Genomic DNA, 641 nt, shown 5'->3' with positions numbered 1-641 from the left:
AATTTTGGAAAAATAAAACTTGCTCTCCCACAAACTGCGAAAAAACCCTATGTTACTCGCGGAAAAACCTTAGATTACTCGCAGAAAGAAGAAGAACATGAAATCCGGTACGCAACCCCCCATGGTTGTACTTCTTCTTAAATCGAACGAATACAAACATGTTCTTAAAACGCGAAACACAATTTTTTTTTTTAAGTCGCAAAGCGGCTGGGATTCGAAGCCGCACGCTTTCAGTCCCGAAAGCATAAATACGGCCACACTTGGCCAAAGCAAACAGCCAACAAAGGTAGTGTCAAGGCCGACAAAGGTCCGATATAAAATGCCATCAACAGAAACATGCCTGATAATCTCTACATGACACATAACTAAACCGTAAATGTCTCATTGGAAAACAGATCATAAGCATCTTAACTCCAAAACGAACTACGAAAGGCTTGATCCCTTCGACAAGCGTACGTAGGCAGCCTTCATAAGGCGCAGTCCCAATAAAAACAAAACTTTTCTTTATATGCATAAGTTTTTCTTCGTCAATGTTTGTCTACGAATCTTCGGATACTAACTTTTTTCAACATGCCTATCTTGCCTAACTCGCCTAACCACACGCTAGAATCTCATCAACGATCCACGATTCTAACGGGCTG

The sequence above is a fragment of the Brassica oleracea genome, chromosome C3, assembly GCF_000695525.1.
Source record: "Brassica oleracea var. oleracea cultivar TO1000 chromosome C3, BOL, whole genome shotgun sequence".
NCBI lineage: Eukaryota > Viridiplantae > Streptophyta > Magnoliopsida > Brassicales > Brassicaceae > Brassica > Brassica oleracea.
This window is presented reverse-complemented; position numbering follows the sequence as displayed.